Genomic DNA, 13,413 nt, shown 5'->3' with positions numbered 1-13,413 from the left:
CATCACTACACATGCACCATGTCTAACTAAGGCATAGGGGATGCTGGAGGCTGGTGGAAGAAAACTATACTCGGGCCTGTGTGCTTTTTGAAGAAAAGGTGTGCAGGCCATGGAAATAGATAATAAGCACCCAACCCTTTCACTGAATTTACGGCATATCTGCTGTAGAAAAAATCATGAACTGTAGCAACAGAATTAGCAAGGTTACCTATTAAAATAAGCTTTTCGTGACTAAAAAAGAGAGGGGCTGGCACAAGGCCAGAGTACCTCTAGGGGTACTTAGAACAGGGCTGTCCAACTGGCAACCCATGACTCCCCTTGTGTGGCCCCCACATGAAAGTCTGCCTGCTGTGTCAATTTACCATGTGTAAAATTTAAAAGGTATCACTACAGAAGTTAACTGTCCCCTGCATTGTTTAAACTTCAAATTCAGACTGTAATTCCTTGTATTGTTCACACATGTAATCCCCCCTGCATTGTTCACACCTGTAACACTTCTATTGCTCACACCCATAAAGCCCTGTACTGTTCACACCTTAGTCCCAGAATGAAACTTCCCACACTGTTCACCTGTTCACACTCATACAAACTGCTAAAGGGGCACCAGCACTGGGTCACTGTATTTACATCCAATATAGTGATTTAAGGAGAGAACCCAAAGCAATACTGCAGTGGTTAGATTTTAATTGTGGACTACAATTCACACAACATGTTTTGGGCCTTACGTGCCCTTTTCAAGTGTGTAGTACTGATAGATTTCCCTGTCTTCTGCTCTGTTCTGCCTTCCCTATGCTCCCTGTGTGTGCCAAACTCTTCCTGCCCTATGCTCCTTGTGTTTGCCATACTCTGCCTTCCCTTAAATCCCTGAATGTGCCTTACTCTGCTGTCCTATGCTCCCATGTGCCATACCAAAAGGTCAATATATAAGGGCCTGACGCATATCATCAAACACAGAACTGTTCCATTCAAAACCCTTACCAAAATGTATTTAAACAGGAAAAGGACAAACTATGCTATAATAAAAGAGGTCACGAAAACGGATAGACAAATGCTGTTAAAACCAGAAAGAAAAATAAACAAAAAGGAGAGAATCCTGTTTGTATCAAAGCAAACCTTTTGAAAATATTATTAAGCAACACTGTAAAACACAGATTTTACAGTAGGATACAAAATACGGGCCTCTGTTTAATACCCCTACCCTATTCTGTTATACTCGAGGTCTCACACTCAGGGATATCTTACGCCCCTCAGATAGTCAAATAATAAAAAAGGATAATAAGTTTTAGGCCAGCCCAAGACGGGCACCTTTGCGTGCTTAACTTAAATTGCATTTGCTGCTCGGCCATTTTAAAAGGAAATATGGTCTGCCATGCAACTAAAGGGACACAAATTAAATTAAAGGATTATGCCACCTGCGATACAAAATATGTTGTTTATATGTTAAAATGCCCGTGTGGCTTGGCATATATTTGACAAACTATTAGAGCAGTTAAAGACTGTATCAAGGAAGGCAATAGAGGCAATTTCAGGAATTTCAAAACTGGTACTGCTATGGACAATTCACTCTCCAGACACTTCCATACAGAGGGACATCATTTAAGCCAGCTAAGGTGGATAGTACTAGAAAAAGTAAAAATGCCCAAAAGGGGAGAAGACATTCAGAAAATCCTTGCACAAAGGGAAGCTTATTGAATCAAAAAAATGAATACAATGTCCCCAATAAATATGAATGACTATTGGAGTCTTATCCCCTTTTTATTATATTAAACCTCTTTTGTTTTTCCTCCGCAGATAATTAAGACTGCCCAGTCTAGAATAGCTCGTTGCTAGAATACCTGCATTACAGAAACCAGCTAATGGTAAGAATAACAAGTGAAGCAAAATATATAAAGGGCAGTATAAATATACAAAATAGCATCAGGGTGTTCTTTAGGTAGACTCTTGATCGGAGCAGTTCCTGGTTGTTACTAAAATATGTATATATTTATGTATAATGTTGCTTTTATATTTGGTATGGTGTTCTATTTTACCTATGGATGATAATCACAATGGCTATAAACTTGAACTTGGATCCACATTCACGCTTGGACTATACACACTGTTCACTGTTGATGAACTGCATTACAAAAGACTTATAAAGCCGTTGATGGGGACTAATGGGTTAACATGCTTCACAAAGAATTTTGGTGGGTGGGACTTCCTGTGTGGTTCGAAAAAGACTTTGTTTTACACTGATCTGTAGACATTTGAAAAAAGCCCTTAGTGCCCGAAACATGTTGTGTGGACGCACAATAAAAGCTTACTTTGCAGTTATCCTGCTTCTACTGTGTGATTCTCAAGTCTACAATGTATCAACACTCATACAAACTGCTGGAGGGGCACCAGCATTGTGTCACTGTATGTACTACATCTTAGAGTGGTTTCCCTGTCTCCTGCTCTGTTCTGCCTTCCCTATGCTCCCTGTGTGTGCCATACTGTGCCTGTCCTATGCTTCCTATGTGAGCCATACTTTGCCTGTCCTACTCTGCCTTTTGTTCCATACTCTGACTGGCCCATGCTCCCTGGTGTGCCATACTCTTCCTGCCCTATTCTCCTTGGGTGTGCCATACTCTGCCTGTGTCTGCCATACTCTGCCTGTATGTGCCCTGCTCTGCCTGTGGAACATAAGCCCAGTATTTGTTGTGAGGGTTTGTTGCATTTGGAAATTATTGTTTGTGGCCCCTAAGGTGTTTATGTGCGGGGGGTGAGGCATATGAATTTAAGGTTATGTCTTAAAATGAACTCTTTTCACATACAGTTCGAGTGATATCCCTGCTGTAAACATCAACCATTTGGTTTTTTGGTGGGTTGTCACCATTAGTGTGGACATGGTCTTGTGGTAACATGGGTGTGGTTTAAAAACTGGCTTCTATTATCGGCCCTCCACCTCTGTACACAGAAGTTGGACTAAGAAGTATATGGCTATCCCCAATGCTTGTTCAGGAAAGAATGGAGAAATCGAAACTATTTGGAAGCCAAAAAATAAAAGCAGATCCAGCATCAAGGCACTATCCAAAGAGCTGGTAAAACATTGTCACAATGGTATAGCGATGAAAATAAAAAGGATAAGCTTCAGGGAGAATATATTTACCACTTAATATTTCCTATAAAATACACCCTACACTTGAGCTTTATTACACTTCCAGCAGCGGATGGGCCTACTTTTATACTTTACTGTAAGTATGCTCATAGCAATCAGAAATGGGCATTGGTACAGCTAGAGTGAGTAAAAATTGGTGCCATATACTGTTCATATCAGTAATGCACCAAATTCATAATTTCAATTATACTTTTTTACTCTGCAACAAAAAAATAATTAAAAACTTTGCTAGGTTCCTTGACCTTAGCAACAAGCCATTTATGAGAAATTCGGAATGAAATATGAATATGGGACCTTGCTGTATGTCCTCAACTCATTTGCTATCTCCTCCCTTCCAATTGTCCCCCATGCCATGAGTCCCTGCTGCCCACCCATGGTTCCAGAGTTGGATAAAGGGAGCATGTTTTTAGCTACAATGTTGGTACATAAGAGCAGGGCCAATACCCGGGGGGCTGAGGGGCAATTCTCTAAGGAGCCTGTTATTACTTGTTACACAAATTAAGCATTTTATGGTGAGGTACAGGGGTTCCTAAATGCTTCCTTCAGTAGAAAATGTGGATATTTGCTGGCAGCCCTGCATAACTGACAAATCCTGGGTCTGTGTCTCCCAAACAGTGCTAAGATTAAAGGCATCTCCCAAGCCCATTTTAGGGGAAAAAAATTCCAAATTCACTAAAATCAGGGAGAGTACCATCATCTGCTAGTCATGGGGGCATCACACAACCTTTTCCCTGCTTTTTTTCACTAACATATGGGTTGTTTGGCAAGTAATCTCTCAGAGGGAATATACAGTTACCACAGAACCAACCAACTGACAAAACCAACTGTGAAATCCCTAGGCATGAAGTCACCTCTCTTATATGGGACCTTGCTGTATGTCCTCCACTTATTTGCTATCACCCCCTCAATTGTCAAGCCCCTGCTGCCCACCCCTACTTCCAGACTTGGATAAAGGGAACATGTATTTAGCTACAATGCTGGTACATAAGAGCAGGGCAGATAGGAAAACACTAAGGAGCCTGTCAGTACCGGGAACACTGTGAAATCCCTAGGCATGAAGTCACCTCTCTTATATGGGACCTTGCTGTATGTCCTCCACTTATTTGCTATCACCCCCTCAAATGTCCCCCATGGTACAAGTCCCTGCTGCCCACCTCTAGTTCCAGACTTGGATAAAGGGAGCATGTATTTAGCTACAATGCTGGTACACAGGAGCAGGGTAGATGGGAAAATACTAAGGAGCCTGTCATTAAATGGAACACAAATTAAGCATCTTATGGTGTGGTACAGGGGTTCCCAAATGCTTCCTTCAGTAGAAAATGTGGATATTTGCTGGCAGCCCTGCATAACTGACAAATCCTTAGTCTGTGTCTCCCATCCAGTGCTAAGTTTAAAGGCATCTCCCAAGCCCATTTTAGGGGAAAAAATCTCCAAATTCACTAAAATCAGGGAGAGTACCATCATCTGCTAGTCATGGGGGCATCACACAACCTTTTCCCTGCTTTTTTTCACTAACATATGGGTTGTTTGGCAAGTAATCTCTCAGAGGGAATATACAATTTACACAGAACCAACCAACTGTCAAAACCAACTGTGAAATCCCTAGGCATGAAGTCACCTCTCTTATATGGGGACTTGCTGTATGTCCTCCACTTATTTGCTATCACCCCCTCAATTGTCAAGCCCCTGCTGCCCACCCCTACTTCCAGACTTGGATAAAGGGAACATGTATTTAGCTACAATGCTGGTACATAAGAGCAGGGCAGATAGGAAAACACTAAGGAGCCTGTCGGTACCGGGAACACTGTGAAATCCCTAGGCATGAAGTCACCTCTCTTATATGGGACCTTGCTGTATGTCCTCCACTTATTTGCTATCACCCCCTCAAATGTCCCCCATGGTACAAGCCCCTGCTGCCCACCTCTAGTTCCAGACTTGGATAAAGGGAGCATGTATTTAGCTACAATGCTGGTACACAGGAGCAGGGTAGATGGGAAAATACTAAGGAGCCTGTCATTAAATGGAACACAAATTAAGCATCTTATGGTGTGGTACAGGGGTTCCCAAATGCTTCCTTCAGTAGAAAATGTGGATATTTGCTGGCAGCCCTGCATAACTGACAAATCCTTAGTCTGCGTCTCCCATCCAGTGCTAAGTTTAAAGGCATCTCCCAAGCCCATTTTAGGGGAAAAAATCTCCAAATTCACTAAAATCAGGGAGAGTACCATCATCTGCTAGTCATGGGGGCATCACCCAACCTTTTCCCTGCTTTTTTCACTAACGTATGGGTTGTTTGGCAAGCAATCTCTCAGAGGGAATATACAGTTAACACAGAACCAACCAACTGACAAAACCAACTGTAAATCCCTAGGCATGAAGTCACCTCTCTTATATGGGACCTTGCTGTATGTCCTCCACTTATTTGCTATCACCTCCTCAATTGTCTCCCATAGTACAAGCCCCTGCTGCCCACCCCTAGTTCCAGACTTGGATAAAGGGAACATGTATTTAGCTATAATGCTGGTACATAAGAGCAGGGTAGATGGGAAAACACTAAGGAGTGTGTCAGTACCGTGAACACAAATTAAGCGTCTTATGGTGTGGTACAGGGGTTCCCAAATGCTTCCTTCAGTACAAAATATGGATATTTGCTGGCAGCCCTGCATAATTCCCATTTTAGGGGAAAAAAATCTCCAAATTCACTAAAATCAGGGAGAGTACCTGGATATAAGGAGCATGTATTTATCATTTATCTACAGTGCTGGTACATAAGAGCAGGGCATATAACTGGGGGGAAGTTCTTTAAGGAGCCTGTCATTACATGGAACACAAATTAAGCACCTTATAGTGTGGTACAGGGGTTCCTAAATGCTTCCTTCAGTAGAAAATGTGGATATTTGCTGGCAGCCCTGCATAACTGAGGGTCTGTGTCTCCCAACCAGCACTAAGAATCAAAGCATCTCCCAAACCCATTTTAGGGGAAAAATTCCAAATCCACTAAAACCAATGACAGGCTCATCATTTGCTAATCTGGGGGGGCATCACCCAACTATTTCCCCTCTTTTTGTCACTAAAATAAGGGTTGTTTGACAAAAAATCGCTCAGAAGGAAAGTACACATACCTCTCACCTCAGGGCCAACCAACGGACTGAAGTAACTGTCACATTCCCAGGTATGATATCAATCTGTTCCCTGCTCTTAAAGGGCAAGTTTACCCTATTGATGAGGGAATTTTATATGGCATTAATTTGCCCCTAGATGTGCAGTACATACACAGCTTATTATGCACACCGAACATTGATTTGTATGTGTGGCCTATTGAGTCAGTGCAGTTACTTTGCTGCCATATCTGTAAACTAGCCATGGTACAGATTTGGGTTCCTTTTTGGGGCTTTGGCTGGTTTGTGTTTTCCATATAAAAAATATGATCAATGTCGGGTTTATATATTCAAACCCATAATGGATTCTGGCCCACAAGTCCTTCTTGGATTTGAATAAATTGAGCCTGGCCCCGAAGTTCCCCTGGGCCTGATTTGAACCATTCAGATTGACTCTGATATTAACCAGACGGCTTTATTTGAGGTATACGTTAATACAGAGTATTACAATACAGAGTAAATAATAGCTTGTACATCCTGAAAGGTTGTGAGGTTGTGGGGGAACAATTTGCAATAGAGCATGTTCCGTGGGGCAGATCCTGTGGCATCCAATCATTATCGTTGTTTTAGCAAGAATGCTAAACTGCAGGACTGCATTTATAAAGCCCCTCTGTCCATGTAAAGTAAAACTACTTGTAACATTAGCGCAATAGGCAAATAAGTTGCATCTGCTGTGCCAGCACAGAGGGCAGAATGGGGATGTTTCTGACACTATATGTAACGTTCTTGGCCTTGCACTAGGAATCTTGTGACGTGAGACAACAAATGGAGTCCTTGTTCTGTATAAACATTCTACAACTCTAAAAACAGAATAGCCCTTGAAAACCATGAGTTCTAAATTCCTTCTACAACCTCCTGATAACTACAGTTTGTACAGTTGGCCCTAACGTGCCCTGCCTGCCTCTCCCTGTGCATGTTGGGTAATGTTGTTTTTGTTCAACAGTTTGCTGGCTGTCATGTTTAAGGTAAGACTACAATACCCAGCATGCAATGGGACTGACTTGTGTAGATAGAAGCTCCCTTTCTCTGTATGGCCCTACCTGTCAGTGCAGAATGACTGGGGTTAAGTTGCTCCTCTCTGGAGGCAGGACAAACTAAGGACTTTTCCTTCTCCTCCTTCCAGTGTTATCACCTCTCTTGTTAGTTTTTTTAGTTTGTCCTGCCTTGGAGACAGAAGTATTTCCTTTACACTTAAATGCTAAAGAGCTGCCCTCTCAGGTAGAGCTACTACTTAAATCACAATCTCAAGTAAGTCTCTACTGAGTTTTACCTGAGATCACAGTACACTCCATTAATTCAGAAGTTTGAGCCCTGTTTACAGAGTGCTCCCTCAAATCAGTTCACTCCTTGTCTCGGTTGAGCCCTTACATCACGTAGGCACGATTCATCAGCGCTGCATCTACCGGATTGATTCCGTGCTTCCATGACTTAGGCGGCTAATGTGTGGCCCTTCAGTAATTTCCTACATCCAGTGGACAAGATGCGTGTAGACTTTGCCAAGATTAGTACATTAATTACTGTGAATGTCCCTTTATGAATACTATTTTTTTGTCCAGTCAGCAATGAGATAAATCTGCATTTGTTTAAAACAACGAATTGTGCTTAGAGCAGACAATATGTTTTTGGCTCTGGAGAGACTAGGTACCTGTATCTCTAGGCCACGGCTGCACTACATAAACAGTGATAAAGAGCGGCCTGTGTTATGGCTACAGGAGCTGTCCAGGTGCTGAAAATACTCTCACACTTTCACATGTAGCGAGTCAATAAATAAGGAGCTGCGCCACATTACCAACACACAAAGTAGCACAGTGCCAGGCCTCATTAGTATGTACAAGGGCTGGACAGGCGTGTGAGGCAACAAGTAATATACAAATCACCACTGTTCTTGCAGGACTTCATTTATAAAGTACAGTAGCAGGTGCTACATTTTAAAGTTGGTTTGAACATTCTGTACTGTTGTAGAGTACTGTTAACACTTGGTAACATTATTATTATTGCTTCTTTAACTTGTATAGCACATCTATTTCGATATCAACTGAGCATAACAGTTGGGGGCTTGTTGCCTATAGCAGCAGCCTCTGGGAAGGGACTGTGGCTGTGGTATAGCAGGTATAGTAGGGAGAGATGGTGCCTATAGTAACAGTGGGATATTAGTATCTGGGAAGGGACAGTGAGATAACAGGTATAGTAGAGAGAGATGGTGCCTATAGTAAAAGTGGGGGTAATAGTCTCTAGAAAGGGACTGTGACTGTGGGAGCAGGTATAGTAGGGAGAGACGGTGCCTATAGCAACAATGGGATAATAGTATCTGGGAAGGGACATTGGGATAGTAGGTATAGTAGAGAAAGATGGTGCCTATAGTAACAGTGGGATAATAGTCTTTAGGAAGAGACTGTGGCTGTGGCTGTGGGAGCAGGTATAGTAGTGAGAGATGGTGCCTATAGTGGCAGTGGTGTATGTGCTGTGCCAGGTTGGGAGGGGTATAACACATATACCAGTGGAAGATGAGGATTTATATATCTATTAATATTATAAGTTACTATAGGCTGCACTGGATATGAGAGAGGTGACTCGCCGCACAGCTGAAAAGCCTTTAAGGAATCTTTGGAATGCTGAAAAAATTTGACATCCCATTAGATCTGAATGTGTTTATGAAAAAATGTTTTTAATAAAATTATCATATTTTTTTTTAAAAAGGTTTTTATTTTCCATTTTGAAACAAACAACACACTTAACAACAGACAATGTAGGCATTGGTGATAAAAAGTGCAGTTGGTCACGCAGGACCACAACATATCAGTTTAAGGCATCAAGGTACACAATCGGAGCAAAAAGTCTGCCACATGTTAGGTTAAAGTGAGTATTACATGTTACTTTCAAGTCTCACAGGATTGGAGCACGCTTATATAAGACTCAATTCGCTGAAAAAGAAACAGTTATATTACATATATGTTCTCCCATATACATGCATTTATTGAGACTCTGGGTCTACTTCGGGACAGAGCTCCAACCAGGGTTCCCAGATTTTCCCAAATTTTTCTGGGCACTGTCTGGCTATGTATGTTAGTTTTATCATCGGGAGCATGGTATTGATCAGTTTTACCCATTGCTTTATTGTAGGGGGTCGTGGGCTCATCCATGTCATGGCAATTTGCCTTTTGGCGTAAAATAGAAGGGTCTTTAGTAAATACCGTGTTTTATTTAGAGGTGCCAATTCGTCCACCAGTCCCAGTAGGCACACCTCTGGTGTTAGTGCTCCAGGGAGCAGAATTTCATTAGTCAAGTAGGCTATTACCTTGGCCCAGAATCTCTGCACCAGGGGACATGACCAAAGCAAATGAAAGAAATCAGCGTCCGGGTGCTGGCATTTGGGACAGTTTCCATTGGGACTTTTGCCCATGGCTTTGAGCCTGATTGGAGTAATATATGTACAATGTATGATACGGAATTGCACCATCCTATCTTTTGTAGAGATTAGAAAGCTGTATAGTTCCCCTATTGCATCTTCCCACATATCATCATCTAGAGCATGTTTTTTGCTTTGTTAAGTGGACTATGGATGGTGGATATTAGTATCTTGTATAGCCCAGAGACCAGCTTTTGTGGATTCGGGTCCCAAAGTCTGTCTTCATGTGGTTGGGTGTTTGTACAGATTACCAGGCTACCAAATTGGGCCGCAAATGCATGTCTGAGTTGGAAGTATCGGTGCCAAGCTATGTTTGGGTGGTTCAGTTTAGTCGCTAGCTGGGTAAGGGTCGGGAAGGTGCTGTTAACTAAGAGATCCGATAGGTGTCTGACCCCTAATTTTGGCCAGTACGCAAAGTCCGGTAGATGAACTAGGTGCTGTAGATTGGAGTTTCTCCATAGTGGGGTATGGGGGGATGGAAGGCTTGCAGCTTTTGCAAGAACTTTAGTGGCAAGCATCCAGGCTCTTTGTGGGCAGCTTAGCGTGGGTGGCAGTTCAGGGGTGTCTTTGGCATTCCTTTAGGGCGTATTTCTAATTGCTTCGAGGGAGCCCGCCAGCGTAGCGTGTAAAGCTGTGAGTGTGTTTTCGGGGTCGGGTTAAACCAGTTATGTATGAATGCTAATTGACTAGCATAGTAGTACATTTGCAGATGCGGAAGGGCTAATCCCCCCTTATCCAATGGGGCCTGGAGCGTTAGCCTGTTGACTCTAGGGGGTTTGTTTGCCCAAATAAAGGGGAAGAGAATAGCGTCAATGCGTTTAAAGACCTGCGGGGGTATCCATATTGGGGCATTCTGCAAGAAGTACAGGAATTTGGGTAGGTATGCCATTTTGAATAGGTTGACCCTGCCCCAGACCGTTAGAGGTAAGCCGGCCCATTGGCTGACAGTGGTTTTGAAACCTTGTATCACTGGTTCAATGTTGTCTGTAACATAGTCTTGCGTGTTTGGCGAGATAGTCACCCCAAGGTATTTAAAGCTGGATACCCACCGCAGTCCCTGAATTGCATTTGTCCTCTGCACAGCTTCTAGATTAAATAAGATTGACTTCCCTTTATTTATAACCAGACCGCTGTATGTGCCAAACTTGTCAGCTAGGCAGAGCGCCAGCGTGAGTGAGTCATGTGGATCTGCTAGGAGCAGTAGAAGATCATCTGCATATAGTGCAATTTTTTCCTCCAATTTCCCACATTTGAGTCCCCTAATTTCAGGGGTTTGACGGACCATAATGGCATAAGGCTCTATCGCTAAGGCGAAAAGGAGGGGAGAGAGGGGGCAGCCCTGCCTGGTGCCTCGGTAAGAGGGAAGACTCTGGTAAAATTATCATATTTAAAAGGGAAACCACCCTAAAATAGGTTTAATGAAATAAAATTTGATTTTAAGCAACTTCCCAATATCCATTATTTTCTCACTCTCACAGTGTCTGTACGTCTCTAGTTTTTCTTTGCACTATAAGTTCTGACTACTGAAACAACACAGCAGGACACCAATGGAGAAAGTGGCAGACACAATGATAGTTACACATAACTATAGACCTAATGAGAATGAGGAGTAATCGATATTGGGAAGTTGCTTAGAATTGTATTTTCTTTTATTATCTGGGTCATGTTCCCCTTTAATATTATTGCATGATACACTCATGCTCTTCTGTCCTTGTACCACTCTTGCCCCTCAGGTACGTGATTTCCAGGACATGGCTAACGTGGTGACCATGACATGCCTGACCACCAAACCCTTCATAGACTCCATAGACTTCAATATCCGGATCCAGAAAATTGTAAAGAACTACAAAGCCTACATGTACGTAAAAGCCAAGGGAGATGAGAACAAGGGACTAGGAGTGGGACACAGCATGGCAGCTCCCACCCAGGGCTATTATAAAGGGGTTATAGTTAGTAGTGCTGTAGGCAGACCCCTCATTGCCAGAAGCCATAACACCCATTTTTAGCACTAAGTACATAAGGCCCCACTGTATATCAAGATAATTTTGCAATATAGGAGGGGTCCAGTTTTCGCAGCTGTTTGTAGCAAAATGTAGAATGATGTGTATACAAGCAGCTCTGTATAAATAAAGATATAAGACAAAAGACTCCAAAATCCGCACACGCTATCTGCTGTTAAATAAATGTCGGGTGCTGTGCTGTAGTTGAACGTTGTACAGGACCAGAGAGTAGCACGCACACCATATCTTCTTTACTCCAAAGGATTTATTTAGAATACAAAAAACATTTACATCGGTTATACATCGACGTTTCGGTTGTGTTCTGCAACCTTTATCAAACCTTGATACACTCTAGAGAGGACATTAAACAACACATCACTATGTGCAGCTCACAGGAAAGCTAGAGACTGGCCCCATGAGGCCCAAACTCAATGCCCGGGTGGGAGAGATGGGAAACCTCCAGGTTTAGGCGTGAGAGATAAGTAATTCTGATTTCTTGCTATCATTTACTATTATAATGCTGGCATTTTTGGCATTGTGTGTTCCTCCTGAAAACATTTGAATTTATGTTGCAGGAAAACATCTTTTTCTGGGACCTGGAAAGCAAAGACTGGCTCTGCAATCTGGAACAGATCGCCATGCCAGACAGGTGAGTACAATGGGGCTCAACCAATTCAGCAGGAACAACCACCTAAGTTTGCTCATAGCCTGTACAGAGAGATCCCATAAAAGTATGGCAGCATAGGTATCCTCTGTACTAAGCACAATTCAGCATGATCAGCCCCTATGTTTGTTCATAGCCTCTACAGAGATATCCCATAAAAGTATGGCAGCATAAGTATAGGTTTATCAGGTACAAGCCTTGGGTCGATTCCTTGGCGGGCTGATACATATTTTATGCCATGCAAACACCAGATTTGCTGCCATTCTTTTGCACTGCTTTAGACCTTTGTAAGTAATTTCCGGCAGAAGTTGCTCAAAAAAAAAAGTGCGAAAAAATCTGTCCCTAAGTCTATTACATTAAAAAGCATCACAATGTATGAACCTGGCATACAGATACTAATCATAAACTAACTCCAACTGTGCATGCACCTGCAAGCTCCATAACATAGTGTAAAAAAGAAGGTGCAAACAGTGTCTATTTTATGTGTGTATGTGTGTGTGAATTTGAATAGACTTGGTGGAGAGGGAGCAGGTAAGGAAACCAATGGAGGGCAGTGGATGGGGCATTTGTTAATGGGGAGTATAGTTCTCCTTTAACTGATGGACCCACAATAAACTTTGGTACTGTGCAATAAAGTAGTATGGTAGCTTTGTGCAATCAGTTGTGCAGTCAGATGCTTTGTACGCTGCAAAGCTGTAAGTGGAATAGTGCTAGTGCATAGTACTATGGAAAGGGGACATGGCATCGGGCTATGCATGTTATTTTAATATTTTTTAATCAAACAAATTCTTCAGTAAAAAAATATGTCATTGACCTAAAGAGATATTACTAGGGTTGAGACTTGATTCTTGGATTGGCTTATTTTCTAATACTTTATGTTGGAACTATTCTTAGAAAACTTACAACAGTAATTTTAGCCAAAGTGTGTGGTTTATGCAAAGGAAAATAATGATCACTGTTTCCTCAGATTATACCACATCATAAGAGCCACGCTTGATTATTAAAATACAAGGATGCTGTAGGCATCAGTTTTGGTTTATGAAAAA

General features: G+C 42.2%; 1 long non-coding RNA gene across 1 annotated transcript; it reads left to right on the top strand.

Moving 5' to 3' along the window:
* The first annotated feature begins 1,787 nt into the window (after positions 1–1,787).
* LOC121398250 lies at positions 1,788–12,352 on the top strand. The gene is made up of 3 exons (XR_005964203.1): positions 1,788–1,859; positions 11,437–11,561; positions 12,279–12,352. It is a non-coding gene; the product is annotated as an uncharacterized LOC121398250 (long non-coding RNA).
* The last annotated feature ends 1,061 nt before the right edge of the window (positions 12,353–13,413 follow it).

The sequence above is a fragment of the Xenopus laevis genome, chromosome 1S, assembly GCF_017654675.1.
Source record: "Xenopus laevis strain J_2021 chromosome 1S, Xenopus_laevis_v10.1, whole genome shotgun sequence".
NCBI lineage: Eukaryota > Metazoa > Chordata > Amphibia > Anura > Pipidae > Xenopus > Xenopus laevis.
The sequence above is the reverse complement of the archived record's forward strand: the minus strand, read 5'-3'. Positions and strand labels throughout refer to the sequence as shown.